Here is an 18921-nt window from a genome sequence, read left to right as displayed (position 1 = left end):
AGCATTCCCTCCTTGCAGTTCTAATGCTAAAATGAAGTAAAAACAATAATCACATCTGGTTTAAAAAGGCGAAGAAAGCTCAAAGGTGACTTGATTGGGAAGACAAGCCCTCACCGCAGCACTGCTTGGGAATGTTCTGCTAGGGGAGTTTCCCTCGGGGCCTGGGAGGTCAGCTGCCCCATCCATTTCTCACAGGGAGCGTGTGTTTCCCCAGCGGATATGAAAATGACCCGATTCTCCCAGGGGAGCACACTCCACTCAGGCTCCGATGCAGTCGCCTGTAGGAAATTTCCTGTTCCATTATTGCACCAAATGAGCGTTGGGCTAATCGGAGCCTCTTAGGAAAGAATGAAAAAATAAAAAGCACCCATTGCCTCGAGCGAAGCTCTGAGGAACTTTGAACTGCATTTTCTCTTTATATAACCCAAGAGATTTCACGATCCACGAGGGAAAGCAAACCCTTCTTCTAATGGAAACTTTGCTGAGTGTATCATGGAGAGAGGAGGGTGATTTTGGATAAGCATATTCTTCTCTACTGTGTTCATTAGAAGAGCCAACGAAGAGCTTTCAAAGGAATTTTTTAAAAATTGTTGCTCAGGATAAAACCTGTAATTTTATCATGAGCAAGATGACCAGAAGTAGAATCCAGTTCTTGCCTGGTGCTGCCCAAGGTTTGGTGAAGAGGAAGAAAACGTGTCCAATGAAGCCCAGCAGTCCATGGCCTCCGACAGACCACGATCCGATTCACTGACAACGTGGAAGGGAGGGTTTGAAGCTCCACCCGTTTCCTGGCCCTCACTGTTCTCTATCTGTGTGTCTCTCACCCTCACATCCCACTTAGAGAAAGTAACAGAGCCATCATTTTATTAGTCTTGCTCCGTCTTTTATTTTGGTGAAAAGCTTGCGGCTACTGCACTGAGAAATCCACAGCCTCCAACTGCTGCCTCTGCTCCCAGGGGATGAGAAAGCTGTTATCACTCCCATGCTAATAATAGAGAATTTAGCACAACTGCCTTCCAATCTTTCAAACCACTTCAATCTTTTGAAAAACAAACAAATCCCAAAACCCATTAGTTCCAGGGGACAAAGAAAGGAAGGATTACAGTTGATCAGAACCGAAAGCAATTGTCTAACATTTCTATATAGCAAATAATTGTGCATTTTTTCTGTAATTAAAAGGAATTTTTTTGTCCTATCAGATATGAAGGCTCTGAGGCACCAATATTATGCCCAGCAAGCCCTCCTGCATTTTCTTCCTGTCCCACCAGACTATTATTTAACGTGGTCTTTCCTTGAACATCGATTCTTACCTAGGAAATGTTGTTATAAAAGACATTTGATTCCTGGAGACATTCAGGTAATGCCTAAGAAGATAAAAATTTTAAGTGTATCTCTGGTTCACATTCCAAGTAAGTGCAGCGGGTCCCACAAATTCTTGGTCCCCCAATATTAAAATTTAATATTGTCATGGAAATATAATTATGGCACTGGTTGGGATCTAGATAACACATTTTCCCTGAAGAACGCAACATTCTTGTGCATAGGTGAACTGATTTCATCTTCATTAACAGTCCTGTTGGTTAGAAGAGGTACAATAAGCTAATATTATCCCTGTTTTATGAAGGGAGGAAAAGGAATCTAAATCCTCCAGCAGCCTACATACCTAGGACAGACCTGAGCACCGGAGTTAAAATATTGCACACAAAGTCCTTGAACTCAGGCTACTCAATCATGTACTGAGTTTGTAATGATGCTGAAGGCTTATACCTCAGAAATATTCCCAACCCTCCATATGAGTATGTTTGCAACTGTGGATTTTTCTGGCCTAAAGAAGGAGAAACAGAACCAACTGAATGAGAGTTCTACGTGATCCTGCAGCCTGGCTGGCCTTGGTGCTGCTCCCTTGGGGATGTCCAGGGATGTCCTTCTCACTTCAGAACCTCCGTCTCCAAGGCAGTGTATGAGGGGCGGGGGAGGGATTGGGAGAACCAGTACCCTCTACAGGTGAAACTGAAGTTCTCTGAATATTCACGTTTCCTTGTCTTCTGCTTCTTAAATGTTATTATAAGTAAAATTAAGTCAGAGTACAGTCCTCATGAACCAAAATGCGTTTTCTTCTCTGGGAACAGGCAGGCAGCTTTCTCCTGGCTAGCTGTGGTTTTCCACCCCAGGTTTTAAGAGGCAAGGCAGGTATGCAGTCATTTACTTTCAGCCTGCAAGTCCTTTTGATAAAAGAAGCCCTGTGCAAGAAGCATTTCTCTCCTGTCCTTATAAATCAAATAAATAAAAATAAAAATTTCTGCCAAGCCATATGCTTCTGCTCCTATCCTTCAACTGGCCTAAAATAAAAAAGATTACCCTTTTCTGTTCTTTTTCTTATCCCTTTACTAGGGGAAAAATGAGTTAGAGAGAGAGGGGGGAGAAAAAGGGGGAAAGAGAGAGAGAGAGAGAGAGAGAGAGAGAAGAGAGATATCAAACAACTGTCTAAGCAAATCAATCCAACATTTCCTGGGGCTTTTGACCTGCTGCAATGTCAATCCCCTTACCCCCGCCCCCACCTTCTTTCTTTGAATCAACATACCCTCTGATCCTGATCGCTCCAATATGTCAGTGCCTGCTGAGGGCACATTTTATTGTTCATAAAGCCCCAGACAATAATGAAAAATAAGCAAGAAAATGATAAATTCATCAAAGTTGCGAGAATATTCGAGGAAAAAAGGAATTTCCTGAGGTAACTGTCCTTGACCTGGCTCTTTAATCGAGTGCAATTTCATCACTTTATCTAATATCATGCTTCATGCTTCAGGCGCCCAGCAATTCTATTTTAGTGTGGTCTAATGGGCAGCTGACACATCCCCTCAGCTCCAGACTGCATAATACGTGCTGACATACTGTGTGGCTAGCAGCCTTGCAGGGACTGTTTACTGGTATTTGGGCCTCGCAAGAAGAGATTCTTTGCAACGAGCTTCTTCCTAACAATTTCAGGCTCATCTTTTGGGGGGGGCCTCAGTGGACTCCACATTCTCAGAGGTCTGGGAGCCTTTGGGGGAAGGCAGCCGCTGATTTGGGCGGCTGTGTATGTCTGACTTTAGGGGAGAGGTTGGAAAGTGCCGGTTCTGCTTGTCGGAAGCCTGAATCTAGATAGTGTAATGAAGAGTGTCACTCGAACTGCTTCGCAGGCGGCACTGCTCAGAACCCCTGATTCCTTTTGATATTCTGAGGTTAACGCACTGTATGGGGCCTGAAAATAGAAATGCACACGAAAAGCTTTTATACTTACTCAGTTCAGTAAGCATGGCAAACTCATCAACAGCTATTTGTACACTGTAGGCATGATGGGACTTACTTTGATGTTCTGATTTATGCTTGCTATTTTCCCTTTCCCCCTCAAGTATTACTTTGGAGTCAAAATGCATTTTTTAAAAAAGTCAGCTTTTGACATAATAGCTGAGGATATTATCATCAATGAAGCAACACAAACCCACAGGCAAATACAGAAATGCCACAATCTTTGGCTAAATTTCCAATTTCAAATTTTTCTAAAATATATAAAGAGGACTAAAGAGACACGATAACTATATAAAATATGTGGCCCTGGACTGAATTCAGTACTAGAGAATGAAAAACGCCATCAAGAATATTACTAGAACAGCCCAGCTAGAGTGGCTCAGTGGTTGAGCATTGACCTATAAACCAGGAGGTCATGGTTCGATTCCCAGTCAGGGAGTTTGCCAGGGTTGTTGTGGTCTTGATCCCCAGTGTGGGGCATGCCGTATGCAGCCAATCAATGATGATTCTCTCTTTTCTTTCATCTATGAAATCAATAAAAATATATTCAAAAAATTTTTACTAGAACAATTGATCACATGGACTGTAAAGTTACATTTTCTGAATTTAATGACTTGCTGTGGTTATGTAAGGGAATGTGTTTTCTCTCACAATTCACAGTGAATTAAAGGTATGAATGGGTATAGGGCGTGATGCATGCAAATTATTCTCAAAGGGTTCAGAAAAAATTTAATTAGAGGAAGAAGGCATAGCTATGTGGCAAAATGTTAAATATTAGTGAATCATCAGGGCAAAGCCGAAAAATTCTTGTCTGAAGGCGGGCAAATGAGTTCTGTCCAGTGGAGGCTCAGCGGACCTCCCTCCCCCACTGTGGAAGAAGCCAGTTTTGTATCCATTTGCAAATTCATTTCCATATTCCTGATCGATAAATGAACCTTTAAACTGTTTATAAATTCACCTGTTTCCCTCATTAATAATGAGTTAACATCCTGAACATTTGTTCATTCAAAACAAAATGTGTGAATCTGAGCAAAAGTGACACAGCTTTCTTAACTGGTCTTGCAACATTGCTGTAACTTTGAAATGTTAGCAAAATAAAAGTTTCTAATGCCAGTGGGCAGGGACTGGCATAAGAATGGACACCTGCCGTGTCACGTGCTAAACACAAGTGTTCTTTACAGGAGGTAGTATGTTCAATCCAGAATCATGGCAACTGTAAAGCAAGCCACTGTCACTCTAATACCACCATGGCTCTAATCATAATGACATTTCGTGATTTGTGGCCTCATTAGGGCCCAGGGATGCCTTGTTAGATCTCCCAGTGTGCCATGCCTCGCTTCATCTCACATCTTTATATTTAAGAAATTGGAGTACAGCAGCTTTACATTTGCCCAGAAGATTAAATTTAATCTCAGATAGAGTTAGCTATTTCTATCCTGTGGGAGGTGAAAAGTCACATGGGAACTGGCCTGTGATCCTCATGGTTTACCTATGGAGACGGTGTCTTCAGGCACAGAATACTGGTAGTCTCAGTTGGGGAGGAGGAGCATTGCTGGGGGTAGGAGTTGCAAGAATAAAACATTAGTTCATCAGGAATTGAAAGCAGAACATCAATCATATCAGCGATGAAATAAGGACAATGTTCTGTCTTTTAAATGCCAACATTAACATCACAAACATTTTCCATTTTAAACAGGAGTATTTTTAATACAACTGCTCAAATATTCCATCCCACCCTAGCCGGTTTGCTTAGTGGTTAGAGCATCAGCCTTTGACTAAAGGGTCAAGGGTTCGATTCCAGTCAAGGGTAAGTACCTAGGTTGCAGGTTTGATTGGGAGGCGACCAATCAATATGTCTCTCTTACATCGATGTTTCTCTTTCTCTGTCTTTCCCCTCCCACTCTCTCTAAAAATATCAATAGAAAAATTATCCTCAGGTGAGGATTAACAAACAAACAAAAAAGAAAATTCCATTCCCTGTGATTTCCAGCTTTGTGTTCTTTCTAAATTAATAGGTACCAGTAGAAGTACAATATAGCCATCATAATAATATATTGGACCTTTAGAATATGCCATGTAGTTCATACGCAATGTCACAGAATCCTCCCTAATCTTCACAAATCGATGAGCCAGATATTATTAGTCCCATTTTACAGATGAATAAACTGAAATTCAGGGAGGCTAAGTAGCCCAGAGCTAATTAGTGGCAGAGTTAGATTTAATATCAGATTAAGTCTGGCTCCAAATCCAGAACACTTAACCTCTCCATCAAAATTTGATGAAAACAATGTTAGAAACTGCGTTGTTAAAAGCTCATTAAACTATGGTCAGTGTGGCTCAGTTGGTTGGAGTGTCATCTGGTATACCAAAAAGTTGCAGTTCAAATCCTGGTCTGGGCACATACCCAGATTTTGGGTTTGATCTCTGGTTGGGGCAACCAATTGATGTTAGTCCCTCACACTGATGTTTCTCTCTCTCTCTCTCTCTCTCTCTCTCTCTCTCTCTCTCTCTCTCTCCCTTTCCCCCTCTCTAAAATCAATTTTAAAAAGAGAGAGAGAAAAGAGTTTCTTGAAGGAAACAATCCAAATTAGTTCTTCACAGTGCTATGCTGTCCATGTCATGGCCAAGTGTGATCACTTGTCTTGTGTAGCATCATGCTAATGAAATGACTAGTTTACATAAAGCACTTGGGCTATTTCGAGTAAAAACATGCAAAGCAGGGTTACTTTCTTAGATTATTTAAAGTTACTAAGAAAAGGAAAGAAATGCGGAACTAGTCTTTAATTTTCCATTTTGAAGATTTAAATAATCTAGTTGGCAAGACTTTATACTTTCTAAGAGTATAAAAAAAAACTGACTGCCAAATTGTGAGAAGTTACAAATGCAGGTTTTAAGCATTATTGTTTTAGCAATGGTAATAAACTACATCAACATTGTATCTACTAAGAAAAATAATTTTTCTAAGTCAAAAATTTTTAATTTAAATGTATTTTTCCTAGCCAAATCATAGCTAAAAGCATGTGGGGTGTGATATTTTAAACAAATCGATTGTTTCTTGAATATTAACCTCTCCCCCACTTTCTGTGAACTTTAATCTCCTTTAATCACTGAAAAATATCCTATAATTAATGAGGCTATGAAATGTAAAAAACAACAACTTAGTTTATTAAAATGGTAACTTTGGTTGCTATTTCATTTGTCAGCTCCCTGATTTGTCCTTTACTCAGCTAACATTTACTGGATTTAGCTAATATTTATTGCATGTGTACAGTAACTTGTTCTCAATAAGTTTAGAATTAAACAGTGAGCTTCAACAGAGGACACAATACAAGTATCCAATAGAGGAGGTAATGCATATAAGTCTACAGGATTCTGATGTACTTGTCTATCACTGGCCCCACCTTCTTCATCATAGAACAAGCATATGATCTATGCTGGCCAATCAGAGAACCCAAACTTCCCAGAAACAGGGATAGAGCCAAGGTGGACACATGACCCAAACAGGGGCAATCCGTGGCCTGTGGTGGTGGTGGTAGTGGTGGTGGTGAGGGGGCGGGGGGTGTTGACATAAGTGCTGTGGAAGACGATTTCTCTCCTGAGATTAAAAGCTAAAAATACCATGTAAAGCTGGGGCTTTTGAGAACGACTTTCCTATCACCCATGAGTGAAGGATCTGCTGAAGACTGAAATCAACATGGAAGAAACCAGAGCCAAGAAATATAATGAAGGGCAGATCCTGAGAACTGGCTGGGCACTGCATTCAACCAGTTCAACTGGGTTTTGGGTTATAGGAGTAAATAAATACTTCTTTTATTTACCCTCATTTACTTAGTATTTCATTGGAAACAAAATCATCTCTCTAACACCAAGATGATCCCCGAACAGAATTTGATTGAACTGTAAAACTTTTCCCAACACTACTATATTCATTTACTCCAGGTGCTATAGGAGGTCGGAGTAAAGAGCAATGACCTACAGCTGGGAATGAACCCAAGGCTGCATAAGGGGGCAGTATTTAAGTTGAGCTAGGATTTCCATAACTATAAAAACAGAGTAAAGACATTCTGGATGAGGAATTCCCATGAGCAAAGACAAAGCAATGTGAAAATGTTTGTGGAACTTATCGGTACAAAAATCTAGAAGGATGAAGGAGAGGTTGAGGCTGGGAAGGTATTTGGGAAGTAGATGATGAAAGATTTTGAAGCAGTTCAGACTTTATTCTGTAAGTAAATGAAAATCATTGAAGGCTTTGGGAGAAAATAAACTCACAATTTATTTTATGTCATGGGAAAATAATCCTGATAACAGCCTAAAGAAGTAATTGCATTAGAAAAGATTGGAACAGACGTCAGCCCAGGACCTCATGCCAGGCCCGATGGGAGGTGTTCAGGACGTACAGACAGTGCCTCAGGCATGGGCAAGGGCACATATTCAAGAGGCCTTTTAGAAATAATATTAAGAGGGCAAGGTGATTCATGTTAAACCATTTGAATAGTAATATCTGCCAATGGGGAATTTTAAAAAATAAATTATGATCTGATGAAGTTTTGATTAAACAGTTTTCAATGGTTCAAAACACTATCTTTTAGGCAAAGTGGAACTAACCTTTGAGAAATGCTTAGAAATGATCCAAAACAGGCAGATGTATTACGCTTACTCTAGTGTTAGGAAGTGAAAGAATTTTACTTCTAAGTTTTGACTTTATAACACATTTTAAACTGCAGACAAATGCGCTGGCATGAAGATAGAGTCACAAAATGAATCGCAAGTTGAATGTGAAATGATGCTTGCTTCCTTTGGGCTTTGTGTAGTTGGGCTTAATCTCAGGACAGCAACCAAATGTGGAGGCAGATTGTTTCATTTCCTTCCTTCCTCCTCTTGTCTTCCTCTTTCTCTTCTTTTTTCTTTATTTTCCTCTTTTCTTTCTCAATCTTTCCTCTTCCTTTACTCCTTCATTATAATTAAATTTTTAGGTAGGCGTAGAAGGAAATTTTTTTTATAGTGGAAATAAGTTGGTATGCTATTTAAAAGTGGCAAAAGAAAAATTAGAAAAGCTTTCTATGGTTTTAGGAGTGGGTGAACTTTACAATTTTCATGCAACAAGTATTTATGAGCACTTACAACATGACAGGCACATGGCCGAGTGGACTTTTCCATCAAAGTAGCTCTTTTCTTCAAAGATGCAGTATTCAGAATCTTCACTTGGAGATATAAAATTCTTCCAATTTAATGACTTTTTTTTCTTTCAGCAAGATTACACTTTTAATGACAATATAAAATTTCAGGAAGATTTCCTCTACTGTATTGATTGCATGACCATGTGAATTTAAATAGCGAGTGTGAAGATATTCCAGGAATTTCTATAATAATTTTCCTAAAGGAATATAAATATTGTTACAAATTATAACCTTTGGGGTGAAGTAGGTGGAGGCTTCATAGTGTGGTTTGACTTTCAGATGGACAGTAATCATTCATGTACAGTTAGATATTAAAATTAATGGTAAACTGTAGTATGCAGTGCTGAGTGAGAAATAATGTGTGCTCATGTCACATGAGAGAAAGCAGGTGGTGACTGTAGGATGATAGTCTTTGAAGATAAAGGGAAGCTGAAAGGGGAAACAAAAAGGAAATTGAGATGTTAATGTCAGAAATCTGTTGGCAGAGCAGCATGAAGCCCACCCTCCACAGAGTACCCTCATGGACATTTTCTGAATGTACCCAAATTCAATACCATTAAAAAAGAAATCAAAATTAGATTTTTCTTAATTTATAGAATCATTTCAGGTAAATACTACATATAACTATTATTACTAATAATTATTACTAATAATAATTCAGGAGTTTAAAATATGCACAGATAATTTTTTTTCATCTTCAAAATGCAAAGAAGGGAAATAATAAATTCTGGTCACCATCACCAAATCCCCCCACACAAAGAAAGTAAGAAGTTAAGATACAGGACAAGAGGAAATCTTATTTTATAAATTAAAGGTCACATATAAAGGCCAAGAGTGAATAAAATATCCTTAAAGAGATCTCATTCTTGGTTATCAGTTCTGAGAAACTTGAACATGGTTTTCTTTTTATAAAAATTTTTTAAAACTGATTTTGAATCCAGGGTGTATGCCCTGACTGGGAATCAAACCTACCATATTTTCAAGCTACACTGGCCAGGGCTTTCTTTTTATTTTTAAATTTTTACTAAATTTATTGGGGTAATATTGGTTAATAACATTATATAAATTCCAGGTATACAAGTCTATAATATGACATCACTATATTCTGTTGTGTGCTCACCACTTGATGTCTAGTCTCCTTCTATCACCTTATATTTGACCTTTTACCCTCTTCATCCTGCTTCCACTCTTTTCCCCTCTGGTAACTACCATTTTGTTGTCTATATCCATGAGTATTGTTTAGTTAGTTTGTTTGTATGTTCGTTTCCTTTGTTCATTTGTTGCTATTTGTTTTCTAGCCCATATATGAGTGAAATCACATGGTTCTTTTCTTTTTCCATCTGACTTATTTCACTTAGCATAAAACCCTCAAGATCCATCCATGTTTTTGCAAATGGCAATTTTTTTTTAGTGGCTGAGTAGTATTTCACTGTATATATGTAACACATCTTCTTTATTCAATCATCCACTGAAGGACACACGTTTCCATGTCTTGGTTATTGTGAATAATGCTGCAATGATTCCAGTTGCAAAGGATTTGAATAAACATTTGTGGCGATCAATATTAGACCTCTATTCATCACACCAAGAGCTTTCTTGTTTAATCAAATCAGTTGCAAGAATATATGATAAATTAGCCAATGACAAAGATTTCTGTATGAAGCTACCTGATTACTGCTTCAGCTCACCGCCATTTCAGTACCCACACTCAGCTTACCCTTCCTTACCTGCTTCCGTCACCTGCGTTGACACAGGGAGCCCAGTTTAGTAGCAGCAGTTCTCAACGGTCATTACTGATCCACAGAGAAGAGACACTGAAGAGAGCTTCCAGGACGCAGCTGCTCCCTTTACAGTGGTATTTCTAACTGCCTTGGCAAAGCATTTCTGGACCCTCTTTCAGAGGGTGAGCAATTTTTAAATGATAATTTTAGTTTAGCATTCTAATTTCCCTGGGCCTTGGATACTGTCTTTTACAACATACCACTGGACTTTTGTCATTTCATCTTCATTTAGTGTTTCAGCTACCAGATTTCAGTGATTTAACCAAGCAAATTCTTAGAGCCACACAAAGTGGCCCATTGAATCCAGGATCTTGGCTTAGAACCTTCACATCAATGATTTCATCTTTGTCCCTTATATTCCTTTCATCCTGAATCAATACCCTTAGAATCCATTTCCATACATGTTCCTCGGGTTTTGTTGTATAATTAACAAAATCTTGCAATATTCGGTGACTCGCATCTTTTCATGGCTCACACCAGGGGTCCTGGTGAGATTTGAGTCAGCTTTCAAGTTTAGAAACAAGGATAAGCAGTGCTGGTTGGGAAATTCCTCAAGGGAAGCTATTGTAGAGTTTTAGGAAATGGAATACTGACCTCCATCAGGAGGAAGGGCTTCTACCTACAAAGGATCCTCAGCAGAATTCAGGGGTTCGTGGTCTCCAGCTTCACTACAATTTGTCCATGTGTCCCAATTCTAATTTTTAGTAGAAGAGCATTTAGGAATAAAAATAATTAATACTTCTGTTTTATCTTAATCAATGTCCTAACTTTACTATAAGAAACCCTTCGGGGTTGTGAATTCAATTCGCCTTGTAATTCAACTACCAGAAAGATTTGATTTTTAGTTGGTTTTTTGTTTTTTCAGAACTTTTGACCCTGTGTCTACAGGGAAAAAATGGTTATTTGTAGGGAAATCACAGAAGCATTCTGATCCCTTACTCAGACCTTGAGCTGATAAATCAAAGCCCTGAGTTCATCACTTTCTTTCCCTCCTAAATTCTCTAGTTTACTTAGAAGCCACTTGCTAGTCCCATTATGCTTCTATTCCCACCAAAATGTTCTATGGCATCAATTACTTGGTCACCCAATACCCTGCCTTTCCTAAGTAGTTGGTACCAGCTATTTGCATGAACACTTCACTTATTCTTTCAAAAATATTATCAAGCACCTACCACATACCAGAGACTCTTCTAGGACTGGAGATACAACAATAAACAAAACAGATATGAGCCCTACTGTCATTCAGCTTGGTTCTAATGTCTTGGGAAGACAGATAGATTAAAAATATTTTTATTAAATTTTCAAGAATTGAAGTACTTTGTTGGAAAATAAAACTGGGTAAGAAGGCAGATATTGACAGAAAAGACAATTTTAGGTCTGGTGGCGATAAACACAGACTTAGCTCATATTAGTAGAAGAGCATTTAAGAATAAAAATAAGTAATCAGTGCCCCTAACTTTGGAGACAAACTGAAGTACTCAATGTACTTCTATTTTTTGACTCTTTCCTTAGCATGGTGAGTTGTTTGGGAAATGATTCAATAGTTATTTGTAGTTCCTAAATTCTCAACAGCAGTTGCTTCCTGATATGTGTCACTATATATTCTGAGTTGACATCTGCTATCTGAATCACCAAAATAGTGCCTTGTTTTAAAATTTATCCACCATTGGCTTCTGTTTTATCTTACTCTAGGCCATGTTATCACTACATGTGACATCTCTGTATATGTGTTTGTGAAACTGGGATAAAGTTGGCAAAACTTGCTATGGAGGAGACTATCTATGAAACATGTTTTTGCATTAGTAGAACAGGAGGCATAAGCACGTTTGGAACAGAGAGAAGGAGAACAGAGAAGGCAGAGGTATTGGAGAAATAGGATCTCACAAAGGAAAGTCAAATTGAAGTTAAGAACTTCAGTGCAATTCAGGCAACCACCTTGGAGTTCAGATAACTGTAGACTTTTACTACGGATTTTGGTCCCTAGAAACTAGGTTAGCATCTCCCTTAGGAACAAAGCCTTTGCCTACTAGAGGAAATCACCTAAGGTTTGTTGATGGTGATTTTGATGACAACATTCATGATGACATTCTATTTGAGAAATGTTTCTCAAAATGAGAGTTGCCTTAGCAAACTTATACAGTGGTAGAGAAATCAACACTGATTAACCTTTAGATATTGAAATATCTGAGAGAGAAATTGTTTTTATGAGAAAGTAATTAGGAAGCACAGCTTATTAACCTCCAGAATTCTGTGGAACTAGAAAATGTGCAAATGAATTTAAAAAATTATAGTATAGCTTATTACAATGTTGAACAATATGGTTATGCTTTCATATAATATCAGACAGCTATCAGTATAATTCCTATAATCCTCTGTTAATTATAGTTCAGAACTCAACTGAATGTTCAACCAGATCCTTGCTACTGTTTCAGAACAAGAACTTCTATGATTGATCATTCACACATTCATGCCGAAGAGCTGGGATAGTTTAGACAAGTCAGCAATTGGCTCACATTGCACTGCATGTAAGCAGAAGAGCTGAGACCCATTCTAACTAGACTCAACCAAAGACTGTTGATTTCTTCACCCCAAAACACTGCTCCATGGTGCCAAGAGAAAGCAGGAAGGATATTTCAGCCTGGTCATCCTTAGGTTGGGCTGTGGATGAAAGAAGAGGGACATGGATCTTGGAGTTAGACAAGCCAGACATCCAATGCTGGGGCACTGCTCTGTCTCGCTTGTGAATCCGGCTGGGGTTGTCATACCACTTGGGGCATTCTCTCACTGGATGACCTTCAAGTCTCCTTCAAAAACTCACATCCCCCAATTCCTCCCTGTGGCACTCAAAGGCCAAAGCAAATGATTTGACTGTTTTTCAACTCATCTCCAAAATACCTTGTAATATTAAAGCAGAATGTTTTGATTGTCTTGCTTTAGGATCTGATAATGAAATTGTGGAAGAAAGTACTATAGTTTTTCAACCCTCTTAAATGGCTGTGTTATTTGTTACACCCTCTCCTTTCTCCATCTGTGTCTGTTCTTGTTCTCTATTGATTTGAGGACATGCATATATGGGCAATAAGAGTGAGAATTTCTGCAGATGCAAAACAGACCCACTACACTTCAGCATATTTTATTCCCATTTGTTGAATGAGCATTTGTAAATATCAGGAGTTTTCTTACAGTCAGCACATACTTAAGAACACCTACTATGTGCTGACTCTAATCTCTAAGAAATAGGAGAAACCAGGACATAGCCATTTGTATCACATATTACATTTATGGTACCTAGAAATAGAAGATTTCTATCTACCTGTTTTCCTTTGGGACTGAAGAAATTGATGCAAACCAACATTAGGAATGTACTTGATTATACTTAAGAAAATACTTTCATACTTCTTGGGTTTTGGCTACAAATTTTAAGAATGAGTAGCTGTTTTTGAAACTAAAAGTTTGGCAGCCCCCTAGTAAGAAAATACCTTTGTTGTTTTGAAGTCTGTGGAGCTATTTTTCAGAAGCCAGCTTCGTTGGCAGAGCAAGTTTGTTAATAACACTGCAGCACTCTCCTTGTTGGAATAACACAAATTAGCATTTAACCCAGGCGGAAGAACACATGAAGTTATTTAACATTTACATAAAATTATGGAGTAAACTCCAAACAGGTCGCCTCTGAAATATATAATTACACTCAGCAGTCCTGTCAGCATACATAGAAACAATTTTATTTCCAATCATCTTCTGCTTTTATTCACTCAAGAATGTATCATTAAAATTTCCACAGAACAATGAAGCTTAATAGGTGCTAATGCAATTGTGCATTATGGTAATTGTTACCTAAATTAATCTCTGTACTTTCCATTCCTTATTGCCCTATGCATAAGGAGTGTGAAAAAGATAATGTGGAGGCTGACATTTATATAAATGGGGTAAAAGACTTATCTTATTTGATAAAAATTTCATGAGAACTTGCTAGTTTTTAAAGTAGTTTATTTGAAAAAAATGTTAGAATTGCTGCAAGCATAGTTTATGTAACCTTGAATAGGCGAAATTTGTGATGGCAGAAGGCTGTTCACCTGTTTAGGTCATCTTTGGTACATGTGTACTCACTAGGGTATCCCGATGGCAAATGTGTTCCCCTATGCATATATGGCCAGGGCAGGTATGCATTCATACCCATCTCTGTGTGTGTGGTCACTGTTTATGTCTTTACCTTCACTCACTCATGTAAAGTACATACAACTTGCTTTGTGTAATGAAACTCCAAGTTATATTCTGCATCATGTTCTCTTCTACCAAATTTATATGTTGAAGTCCTAACCCATTTCAGAATGTGACTGTATTTGGAGATAGGACCTTTAAAAACATAATTATATTAAAATGAGGTCATTAGAGTGAGCTCAAGTCCAATATGACTGGTATCCTTATAAGAAGAGGAGATTAGAGCATAGGCACACACAGTTGAAAGTCCATGTGAAGACACAGAGGGACTCAGCCATCGGCAAGCCACGGAGAGAGGCCTCAGAAGAAACCAGCCCTGCTGACACCTTGATCTTAGACTTCCAGCCTCCAGAACTGTGAGAAAACAAATTTCTGTTATTAAAGCCATCCAGGCAGTGGTATTTTGTTAGGGCAGCCCTAGCAAATGAATTTATCCACCTAACTTGCAAATCAAAAAATACAGGTCAAATATATTCAAAGAAAAAGAAATACAGGTTTTTGTGCTGTCTCTGTCACTCCTGAGTTCTATTTGACCTTGGGCATGTCATTTAATTTCCCCATTCGTAATGGGGTCTAGTTTTTGTATGCTTGTTTATTACAGACTGCTCGGCACCATATTATTTTCTTCTATTAACAGCACCCCGAGTTTCCTCTGAGAAAATACCAGCTCCTTGCTCTGAGACCCCACAGTCTGGGTGAGGCTGGTCTCATGCCTGAGTTCTAGATACAGGCATGTTACTCAGGTCTGGCCAATCAGATTGTCCCATGCCCTCTGCCCACAATGACTGGTTCAAGAATGGACATGTGACAGAGAACTAGACAATGAGATTCAATGTCAGGACTGAATATGAAATTATTGAGCAATCCAGCTGTTTGCTGACATTTCTAAAGTGTGGGGGTGGGCACCTGGGGCTGTCTGGCAGTCACTGTGAAGGATCAGACTAAGAATAAAGCCAGGTGGGAGAGAACTGACCCACAGACAGAAAGCGATCCAGTACTGAGTACCCCGTGAGAACCGCTGGTCCAGCCTCACCTGAGGCTGGTAATCCCCATGACCCTGTCATTTCCTTAATAAGCCGATACATCCCTCTGCTCTTTTTCTACCATAAGGCAGTTTGACTGGCATTCTATCATTGCTACTAAGAGTCCTGAGTAATATAGTAATGGCTTAATGCTTTCTCTCTTCCTTGGTGAAATGAGTGCCCTCTTATAACTCTATTTCCCCCAAGTAAGTATTGTACAGAACACCGATATTTCTCTGGTATGTATGTGGGAGGAGGCAGGGATGAGGGTGGGAAATAAAATATGACCCTTTAATCCCTGGTTCTGTGTGGAAACTTCTGGAACAATCATTAGATTCCTGCCAGTACCTAGAATCATTAAATCTAAGATGCTTGTGGACAGTTGTAGGTCTGAGTGTGCAGGAGCTTTTAGCATTGTAGTGGAGAGCAGGGGCAGGGGCAGAGGCACTAATACAGTGGTTCTCAACCTTGGCTGCACATTAGAATCACCTGGGAATCTTTTTAAAATCCTGATTTAAAATTCTGGGCCTCATCCTCCGGAAATTCTGTTTCTTTGTTACTAATGTTGTGGCCCCACCCCATAACAAAGAAACAGAATTTCCGGAGGATGAGGCCCAGAAATCAGGATTTTAAAAAGATTCCCAGGTGATTCTAATGTGCAGCCAAGGTTGAGAACCACTGCACTAATGGGTGAAGAAAGCAGCACCAGGTGTTCCACGGACATTTTTCCTCCAGGGGCCGGTGAAGTTGCCAAATGGCCAGAGGCAAGGGCTGCTTGTAAAGTGATTTATGTTTAGGACACTTGATGCGATTTTCTGTCCATCTCTGGCAGGGCTCCAGGCTGTCAAACCCAAGCCGAATTATCAACTTTAGAACACTTATGGACAGAGGTGTACTGGTAGTAACAGAATTTAAAGGGCATGTCATTGGTGCCACTATGACACCTCCCCCCCACCCGGTAGAGTGAAATGCATCATAATTAGTGGTATTTTACTTTATAAAATATATTTTACTGGGCCAAGTCTGGGATGAGCTTTGCCATTTAATATAGTCTTTAGAACAGTGATTGTTAACAAAATCGAGAAACGCATTTGCCTTCTACTCACCCCCGAAACATGCATATACGTTTTGCAATTAATTTCAAGGGCTCTGAACTTTCAAAGCCCCTTCCCCCGTGGGCCTCAGGCTACAAGCTCCTGCTGTATACAAGTGTGTCAAATGAGTGTTTGCCAATTTATTTTCTAAGCGATTTGAACGTTCTGAATCGAGATTCTTCAGACTGCAATTTAAACAGCCTGCTAATTCATTTCTTTAACTACCACTAACTTTTTCTTTTGTTTGGGGATTTCTTTGTCTCTGATTTTATTCACTTCTGCATGTAGCCTTGTTTATTCAAGTGTTTAGTGGGTGTCTGGGGTGCGCCAGGGACTGTGTAGATGCTGGTGATCTGGTGAGAGTTCATAGAGAGGGTCCCACTCCCCCAGGATTGATCGGCTGGTGGGAGAGCACAGGACTCAGGTGATAGTCACTCAGCAGAACCTAATAATGACAGTTCTAACTCTGGAGCGAGGCCTTGGATCTGTGGGGACTGGAGTTTGGAGGGGACTCTGGCATCTGAGGAGGTAGAAGGGCTGCCCCTTCAGCAGCTTAGTGGAAATGCTGGGGGACTTGGGAGGACAGAGGACTGTTAATGGTGGCCTATTCTTTTATCAAAGACCTCACACTAGGGCTGGAACTTGGGTGAGGCCAACAAGACACTGGGCTCTGGTTCCTGGGTGGAAAATTCATGAAGGCACTAAAAAAAAAAAACACCCTCTGTAATCAGACTCCTACAGGACCAGGGTTAGGGTGAGGGGGCGAGGTGAGTCCTGAAAGGCACGAGTGGGATTCTGTCTTTATTTAAAATTTTGATATTTTGTTCATCATAGATAAAATTCATTTTGATCTTTTAAAAAATATTGCACTAAATGTTAGCTGTCTTGATGGTTAAGATTTTTGGCACCCCTTTAAATTTTGTAGCTGAAGTGCCTGCCTCACTTTCCTCACCCTAGCCTGGCCCTGCCTCCCAGTGTAGGCATAGGTCACAGGACTTTGTTAAGGAAGGTTTGCAGTGTATCATTTTTATAATTGCATTTATGTACCAGGTGTACTCTTTTTTTTCCTTTTTTCTTTATTTCCATTTGGTCCAATGCATGGGAGAGGGCCTCAGGGTGGCTAAAAGAATGGCTGGTAGTTTCTGGGAGAGGCTCAGGTAAAAGTCAGACACTGGAGGATGCAGAGGGGCCCCTCAAAGGCCTCTGGGTTCCAAAGGCTCCTCGTTGTGCTTGATGGGGAGCCTTTCGAAGAGATACCCGCCCCGCCCAGCCTGGGGGCCTCCAGCCTGCGGAGGTGAGTCAGGTGTCGCCCATCTTCTTGATGAGTTTCACCTCCTCACCCCGGAAGTGGTTCTCCAGGAAGCCACAGAGCTGAGGGTCTGCATGGGTAGAACCAGGGCCTGCAGCTCCAAAAGGATCTGGTTCAGTTCCTCTCCAAGGCCAGGGCGGCTTCCATGGCGTCCTGAGTTCTGCCCACTCATCTTGGGGAGGCTTCAGCATGTCCTGGAAGAGAATGTGGCCACCGCGCTTCTTGCAACTTTAAGAGTCAACTCGCCCCCCAGAACCACATCATCGAGGTGCAAAAAGATGCCCAGAGAGAGGTAGGTGTGTGCGGCCCGCAGATGCAGGATGGCCAGGCGGTTGACTGCAGCCTCCACCTGGGTGGGATAATTCTGACGAATTTGGGAGCTCATGGTTGTTCGGCAATAAGGAGTTAAGGTAGAAAAACAACAATGGTGTGTTGGCTGGTCTCGGAGGTGGTTCTGAAGGTGGTGACTAGACACAGGACAGTGGTAGGGGCTGGAAGAAGGGGTGTCCCTGGGTCTGTTTCGTCCAAATACTGGTGAAGCAAGAGACAGATCCAGGACCGCCGAGGGCACTGTGTGTGTACTCTTGCTTAACATTTGTTTTATTGAGGCATAATTGGCATATAAAATTATGTTAGTTGCAGGTATACAACATAATGATTCAATATTTGTGTATATTGCAATGTCTAGTTAGTAACTGTTACCAGACATAAGATGTGTACTCTCTTAATGTAGATTTTGCATAATAAATAACATATGTATATTTTGATGTATATAACTTTTTGCTTACATATAATTAATTTGACCTTATAGAATCCTCAAAAATATAAAGTAGGTATAATTTAGATTCAGCAGGTTGACACATAAAGCATATCCGAGCATGGTGGTTTGATTCCGTGCTTCTTAGCTCAGCTGGGAAATCCCACTGCACAGCACCGCCTCTGGTTCTGAGGCTGAGTTGTTGTCTACATCAGTACCAGGTGCCACAAACAGCAGGTGAAGGAGAGAGCTAATGGTATGCCCGTGGCCTTGGC

General features: G+C 40.1%; 1 pseudogene; it reads right to left on the bottom strand.

Moving 5' to 3' along the window:
• Positions 1-17773: 17773 nt before the first annotated feature.
• On the bottom strand, positions 17774-18274 carry LOC139021123 (ferritin light chain pseudogene; annotated as a pseudogene).
• Between the last annotated feature and the right edge of the window lie 647 nt (positions 18275-18921).

Source organism: Myotis yumanensis, unplaced genomic scaffold (assembly GCF_028538775.1).
Source record: "Myotis yumanensis isolate MYYU_CA2020_CCGP unplaced genomic scaffold, mMyoYum1.0.hap1 SCAF_12, whole genome shotgun sequence".
NCBI lineage: Eukaryota > Metazoa > Chordata > Mammalia > Chiroptera > Vespertilionidae > Myotis > Myotis yumanensis.
Note: the sequence above shows the minus strand (reverse complement) of the source record. Positions and strands in the feature narration are given on the sequence as shown.